Source organism: Trachinotus anak, unplaced genomic scaffold (genome assembly GCF_046630095.1).
Source record: "Trachinotus anak isolate AG129_WGS33_773 ecotype Australia unplaced genomic scaffold, CSIRO_AGI_Tana_v1 ptg000018l, whole genome shotgun sequence".
Taxonomy (NCBI): domain Eukaryota; kingdom Metazoa; phylum Chordata; class Actinopteri; order Carangiformes; family Carangidae; genus Trachinotus; species Trachinotus anak.
In genome coordinates this window covers 6,668,920-6,676,082 of record NW_027273869.1, presented here as the reverse complement: position 1 = coordinate 6,676,082, position 7,163 = coordinate 6,668,920, and the positions used below count along the sequence as shown (strand labels likewise).

Genomic DNA, 7,163 nt, shown 5'->3' with positions numbered 1-7,163 from the left:
ACAGGGAATTGAACTCATGAATATCTTGGGCATTTTGAGGAGACAACCACATTGACTGTTTTCTGGTCTCACTGGTCCCTTCCACCACACACCCCTTGTATTGCCTCTGAAGTCTTCCATCACCACACTTTCTTTAATTTAATTTAGGTTCCACCGAGATTTGAACTCGGATCACTGGATTCAAAGTCCAGAGTGCTGACCATTACACCATAGAACCCCTTCAAAATAAAGAAAACAAAAACAAAAAAACAACAACAAACAAACAAAAAATAAACCAACAACAAATTTTCATGATGTTACTGATGTGACTACCTACAATTTGCAATTCAGGTGTTTCAGGTAAGCAACCATTCCACTACAGTTTGGCAAACTTGTATAGTGGTTCCATGGTTTAATGGATAACACTTTGCCTGAATCACATGTTCAGATCTCACTGGCTCCTGATTTTGAAAATACGTACAGGTAAAAGAATGGCAGTTGTAGAGGCAAGTGGAAATATGTGTGAGCCGCTGTTTTGTACAAACAAAATTTAGAGGGTAACATGATTGAATACTATCTCAAAATGCATAATTTTATGGTATGTATACAAATGAATTAAAAAAATAATGATATGAAATGATTATTTTCAGGGTAACTAGACATCATTGAGTGTCACATTAATGTGTGGATACTGTAATGCTTTCATTGTTTTTTTTCCTTGTATGGTATATCATTGTCTCAATGGTTTAACAGAGCCTTGATATTGCCTCTGAAGTCATGTAATTATGACAACATTTTAAATTAGGCTCCACCGAGATTTGAACTCGGATCTCTGGATTCAAAGTCCAAAGTGCTAACCATTACACCATGGAACCACTTAACAACCATTTGCATTGATTAAGACATGATTTGGTGGTGCTCATGCTGCTGCTGCAAAGCTATACCTGAGTGCTGCCAGAAAAGTAACAAAGGTAAGATCATCTGTTTAAGTTGGGTGTTTAATACAACCCATGGCAAAATATGGTATCACTACTCTTGGAGGATGTTCATTCAGCTTTTTTACTTTATAGCAAGAAAAACCAATTCACAGATGTGACACAAAACTGTTTTTGTTTAACAGCTGAACATTCTGGCTTTATAAAACTATATATATAAATTATAGAATCACTCAATGATCAGGAAAAAAATTATGGAATCACTTGATGATTGATGATTTTTTTTTTTTTTTTGGTTCATGATTCCATAATTTTTTCCTGATCATTGAGTGATTCTAGTATTTGTATTTCTACATCTACATATCTTTTCCAGGGTTATGAACAGTATTGAAAACCATTAATATCAGAAATTACACTAAACTACATAATATTATTTCATGTAGAGCAGTTAAAATAATGACACAAGGTTTGACTGTGATGTAAATTTTGATTTATTTTTAACAAATGTGAGTATATTCCTTGCCATAATTCTAAAGGATCCCGACCTACTGACAGATGGCAAAGCTTCAGTGCCTGTCCTCAGTCCCAAAGCAGTGGGTGCCACTCTGTCAGTAAGTACTTTATCATTTAATTTTTAATATATCCTATTTATTCAAGACAACCTGAATCTCTGGCACTTTCCACCACAGCCAAACCATATGTACCACCATGCTCCTACTCCAGACCACTTCTTTTACCACCCACTTCTTGTCTGGATGATCTACAAATTGTGGGAGGTGAAAGTGGTCTGTCCCAACCCTGTCTGTGGGCAGCATCTCCTTACAGGAGCTGTGCTGCACAAGAGGGCACAGTGGGTTCTAGATGTGGACAGGATCTACAATATGGTGACAGACTCTAACCTGCACCAAATGTAGACCCACCCATGTGTCCTACAGTCAGACTGTCCTCACAACTGGACTGATGTCTATTGCCAAATTGCATAGTGCCAGGACCCATGGTGAGGAGACCACCGCTCACTTACAGGAGGCACAGCTGTATGTGCACATGGGAAGCAGTGGCAATGACTCCATGAGAGTTCCCGTTTGACAGTGAGAGGACTGAACACATCTGGCATGTGCAGAGAAAGCATGTAAAGTACATCTAGGACCCGCTACGTGTTGCCCTATAGACCCAAACAGGGGAGCTCACTAAGGGAGGTGTGCAGTGACAAACATACAGATGTGCCAGAGGCTCTACATCTTTAGACTCTTCATTTGCACCTACTTCTAGGGACCAGTGCCAACAGTCTGAGTTTTCAGATATACCTGCTGGAAAGACTGCACAGGACAGTGGTGCTGCTGCCCTGACTAGTGGACCATCTGTGGCAGATGGTCCACTGGAAAGCTGGGTGATTTTCTGAAACTAACTTACTAGCGTAGTACCGCCTAGCTACCTAGCTACTGGATTCAGTGCCCAAAGTTAACCGTTACACCATAGAACCATGGAGCAGCTTGTCCATTATGCTGCTGGAACCCATAGAACACAGGGTAGAGATGGGTTGAACTACAACGTTGCCACATGTGGCTGAAACTGAGCCAGTACAGTCGGGATATCACAATATCAAGGCCCCCCCATATCACCTTACAGAGATCAAGTGTCTTTAAAAAAACAGACTGTCAGAAGTGGGATTCCAACCCACGCCTCGAGAGGAGACCACAACCCGACTGTAGCACCTGAGATCGCTCAGCCATCCTGACTGTATGAAACACCTTGCTGTAGATACGTGGTATCCACGGCAAGCAAAAACATCGCCTTGAGTGGGGCAAATGGATTGCATCAATCACATTGCAATGAACCACAGAGGAGCTTGTCCATTCTGCTGCTGGACCGCGCGGAACGCAGTCCAGGCAATCTGTAGCTGGTCAGTATAGCAACCTCAGGTTTTGTTAACTTTAGCTAGCACTTGTCTGTACCTTGAACATCAACGTTTTAGCCCTGGTTACCAGGTTAGTAGGACAGATGGCACTTGAGACAATAATAAAAATATGTTTAGGTCAGCATAGTTTAAACATGAGCTTTTCTAAACCATAGATTGGCAGGGCTTTCAGGTGGATTGACGACATTGTGACAGATTGACCACACAGAAACTAGGCATAGCTAGCTCATGAGGCGTTGACAGAGAATAGGTGATGCAGGAAATTCCAAGGTAGCTTTCAGGAATCCAGTCTCTACAAAGAGTTCATTGAGGGTAGAGATGGGTTGAAGTACAAAGTTGCCACGTGTGGCTGAAACTGAGCAGGTACAGTCCCGATATCACAATATCAATGCCTCCCACATATTACCTTACAGAGATCAAGTGTCCTTAAAACCACAGGCTGTCAGAAGTGGGATTCGAACCCACGCCTCCAGGGGAGACTGCGACCTGAGCGCCTTAGACCGCTCGGCCATCCTGACTGTGTGAAACCCCAATGGAGCCCATTACGGTGTATCCACAGCAAGCGAAAACATCGCCTTGAGTGGGGCAAATGGATTGCATCGATCACATTGCAATGGGCCTAAACATCTCTCTAAATTATAGAAGTTAGGTGAATAAAAGGAGGTAATTTCCAGGTGCTGATGAAAGCTGGGTGATTTTCCCAAGAGAAGAGGGACTACAGTCTTACTTGTGTAGTAGCTCCTAACTGTCAGGTCCCACCGAGATTTGAACTCGGATCGCTGGATTCAGAGTCCAGAGTGCTAACCATTACACCATGGAACCTCTAGGGAGCCTGTCCATTCTGCTGCTGGACCGTGCGGAACGCAGTCCAGGCAATCTGTAGCCGATCAGATCTTGCTAACTTTAGCTAGCACTTGTCTGTACCTTGAACATCAACGTTTTAGCCCTGGTTACCAGGTTAGTAGGACAGATGGCACTTGAGACAATAAAAAAAATATGTTTAGGTCAGCATAGTATAAACATGAGCTTTTCTAAACCATAGAAAAGAAACTGACAGGTACTAGGGCTGAACGATATGGACAAAATTTCATATCTTGATATTCATGCCAGATATCTCAATATCAATACGTCCGGTGGACATTACAGTGTCTGTAATGTTGCTTCTTTTGGGATGGCTGAGAAGTCCCCGGTGTTTCTCTCATTCCAATACACTCTTCGAGCAGCACGCGATGGTGTTGTTCCAGGTGTTGAAACATGTTTGTTGTGCTAACTTACTTCGTCGCAATTTTCGTCAAGCACTACCTGCACAACACCTCGGTCTGGTTTACATCATCCTTTTTAAATCCAAAATACCTCCAAATAATGGAGGATAATTTATGTTTTGGCACCAAATCAGATTCTGCGCTGCCACCGGCAGCATTTTCTTCCACACTCACGTCACTTTCTTTGTTTTTAATTTCCCTGCAGCGCCTTAGACCGCTCGGCCACCCTAACTGCATGAAATGCCAAGGGAGCCCATTATGAGGTATCCACAGCAAGCGAAAACATCGCCTTGAGTGGGGCAAATGGATTACATCGACCACATTGCAATGGGCCTAAACATCTCTCTAAATTATAGAAGTTAGGTGAATAAAAGGAGCTAATTTCCAGGTGCTGACGAAAGCTGGGAGATTTTCCCAAAAGAAGAGAGACTACAGTCTTACTAGCGTAGGAGCTAGAGAATAGGTCACGAAGGAAATTCCAAGGTAGCTTTCAGGAATCCAGTGTCTACAAAGAGTTCATTGAGGGTAGAGATGGGTTGAACTACAAAGTTGCCACATATGGCTGAAACTGAGCAGGTACAGTCCCGATATCACAATATCAATGCCTCCCACATATCACCTCACAGGGATCAAGCGTCTCCGCAATCTGTAGCCGATCAGTATAGCAACCTCAGGTTTTGTTAACTTTAGCTAGCACTTGTCTGTACCTTGAACATCAACGTTTTAGCCCTGGTTACCAGGTTAGTAGGACAGATGGCACTTGAGACAATAATAAAAATATGTTTAGGTCAGCATAGTTTAAACATGAGCTTTTCTAAACCATAGATTGGCAGGGCTTTCAGGTGGATTGACGACATTGTGACAGATTGACCACACAGAAACTAGGCATAGCTAGCTCATGAGGCGTTGACAGAGAATAGGTGATGCAGGAAATTCCAAGGTAGCTTTCAGGAATCCAGTCTCTACAAAGAGTTCATTGAGGGTAGAGATGGGTTGAAGTACAAAGTTGCCACGTGTGGCTGAAACTGAGCAGGTACAGTCCCAATATCACAATATCAATGCCTCCCACATATTACCTTACAGAGATCAAGTGTCTTTAAAAGCACAGGCTGTCAGAAGTGGGATTCGAACGCAGGCCTCCAGGGGAGACTGCGACCTGAGCGCCTTAGACCGCTCGGCCATCCTGACTGTGTGAAACCCCAAGGGAGCCCATTACAGTGTATCCACAGCAAGCGAAAACATCGCCTTGAGTGGGGCAAATGGATTGCATCGACCACATTGCAATGGGCCTAAACATCTCTCTAAATTATAGAAGTTAGGTGAATAAAAGGAGGTAATTTTCAGGTGCTGATGAAAGCTGGGTGATTTTCCCAAAGGAAGAGGGACTAGAGTCTTACTTGCATAGTAGCTCCTAACTGTCAGGTCCCACCGAGATTTGAACTCGGATCGCTGGATTCAGAGTCCAGAGTGCTAACCATTACACCATGGAACCTCTAGGGAGCCTGTCCATTCTGCTGCTGGACCATGCGGAACGCAGTCCAGGCAATCTGTAGCCGATCAGATCTTGCTAACTTTAGCTAGCACTTGTCTGTACCTTGAACATCAACGTTTTAGCCCTGGTTACCAGGTTAGTAGGACAGATGGCACTTGAGACAATAAAAAAAATATGTTTAGGTCAGCATAGTATAAACATGAGCTTTTCTAAACCATAGAAAAGAAACTGACAGGTACTAGGGCTGAACGATATGGACAAAATTTCATATCTTGATATTCATGCCAGATATCTCAATATCAATACGTCCGGTGGACATTACAGTGTCTGTAATGTTGCTTCTTTTGGGATGGCTGAGAAGTCCCCGGTGTTTCTCTCATTCCAATACACTCTTCGAGCAGCACGCGATGGTGTTGTTCCAGGTGTTGAAACATGTTTGTTGTGCTAACTTACTTCGTCGCAATTTTCGTCAAGCACTACCTGCACAACACCTCGGTCTGGTTTACATCATCCTTTTTAAATCCAAAATACCTCCAAATAATGGAGGATAATTTATGTTTTGGCACCAAATCAGATTCTGCGCTGCCACCGGCAGCATTTTCTTCCACACTCACGTCACTTTCTTTGTTTTTAATTTCCCTGCAGCGCCTTAGACCGCTCGGCCACCCTAACTGCATGAAATGCCAAGGGAGCCCATTATGAGGTATCCACAGCAAGCGAAAACATCGCCTTGAGTGGGGCAAATGGATTACATCGACCACATTGCAATGGGCCTAAACATCTCTCTAAATTATAGAAGTTAGGTGAATAAAAGGAGTTAATTTCCAGGTGCTGACGAAAGCTGGGAGATTTTCCCAAAAGAAGAGAGACTACAGTCTTACTAGCGTAGGAGCTAGAGAATAGGTCACGAAGGAAATTCCAAGGTAGCTTTCAGGAATCCAGTGTCTACAAAGAGTTCATTGAGGGTAGAGATGGGTTGAACTACAAAGTTGCCACATATGGCTGAAACTGAGCAGGTACAGTCCCGATATCACAATATCAATGCCTCCCACATATCACCTCACAGGGATCAAGCGTCTCTGCAATCTGTAGCCGATCAGTATAGCAACCTCAGGTTTTGTTAACTTTAGCTAGCACTTGTCTGTACCTTGAACATCAACGTTTTAGCCCTGGTTACCAGGTTAGTAGGACAGATGGCACTTGAGACAATAATAAAAATATGTTTAGGTCAGCATAGTTTAAACATGAGCTTTTCTAAACCATAGATTGGCAGGGCTTTCAGGTGGATTGACGACATTGTGACAGATTGACCACACAGAAACTAGGCATAGCTAGCTCATGAGGCGTTGACAGAGAATAGGTGATGCAGGAAATTCCAAGGTAGCTTTCAGGAATCCAGTCTCTACAAAGAGTTCATTGAGGGTAGAGATGGGTTGAAGTACAAAGTTGCCACGTGTGGCTGAAACTGAGCAGGTACAGTCCCAATATCACATTATCAATGCCTCCCACATATTACCTTACAGAGATCAAGTGTCTTTAAAAGCACAGGCTGTCAGAAGTGGGATTCGAACGCAGGCCTC

The 7,163-nt window shown here is 43.2% G+C and overlaps 5 non-coding genes across 5 annotated transcripts; all 5 read right to left on the bottom strand.

The window, feature by feature from the left end:
- Positions 1 to 145: 145 nt before the first annotated feature.
- trnaq-uug (transfer RNA glutamine (anticodon UUG)) lies at positions 146 to 217 on the bottom strand. Its single transcript has one exon. It is a non-coding gene; the product is annotated as a tRNA-Gln (tRNA).
- A 565-nt stretch (positions 218 to 782) lies between these two features.
- On the bottom strand, positions 783 to 854 carry trnaq-uug (transfer RNA glutamine (anticodon UUG)). Its single transcript has one exon. It is a non-coding gene; the product is annotated as a tRNA-Gln (tRNA).
- Positions 855 to 3,269: 2,415 nt separating this feature from the next.
- On the bottom strand, positions 3,270 to 3,347 carry trnac-gca (transfer RNA cysteine (anticodon GCA)). Its single transcript is given in 2 exon segments — positions 3,270 to 3,304; positions 3,309 to 3,347. It is a non-coding gene; the product is annotated as a tRNA-Cys (tRNA).
- Positions 3,348 to 3,579: 232 nt separating this feature from the next.
- Positions 3,580 to 3,651, bottom strand: trnaq-cug (transfer RNA glutamine (anticodon CUG)). The gene has a single exon. It is a non-coding gene; the product is annotated as a tRNA-Gln (tRNA).
- A 1,860-nt stretch (positions 3,652 to 5,511) lies between these two features.
- trnaq-cug (transfer RNA glutamine (anticodon CUG)) lies at positions 5,512 to 5,583 on the bottom strand. Its single transcript has one exon. It is a non-coding gene; the product is annotated as a tRNA-Gln (tRNA).
- Between the last annotated feature and the right edge of the window lie 1,580 nt (positions 5,584 to 7,163).